The following is a 240-nucleotide window of genomic DNA, read 5'->3' as shown; positions in this document are numbered from 1 at the left end:
GTTCCTCCTTGTTTAGCCTCAGCTAAGGCTGGATATTGTGGGAGCATTTTTGGGTGAGGGGAGCAGGCAGCCCCTGTCAATCCCCTGGATAAAAATTAACGAATATGCCTATTTTGGGTGGAAGTAATCCCATCAGCAACCTCTGCCTCAGTGCTGGTGGAGGAAATTTGACCTCGGGTGCAGCACATGCAGGATAAATGACCTGAGGCCGAGGATTTGTACCTCTTGGCCTGTGTGAGC

The sequence above is a fragment of the Apaloderma vittatum genome, unplaced genomic scaffold, assembly GCF_000703405.1.
Source record: "Apaloderma vittatum isolate BGI_N311 unplaced genomic scaffold, ASM70340v1 scaffold29194, whole genome shotgun sequence".
Classification (NCBI taxonomy): domain Eukaryota; kingdom Metazoa; phylum Chordata; class Aves; order Trogoniformes; family Trogonidae; genus Apaloderma; species Apaloderma vittatum.
Note: the sequence above shows the minus strand (reverse complement) of the source record.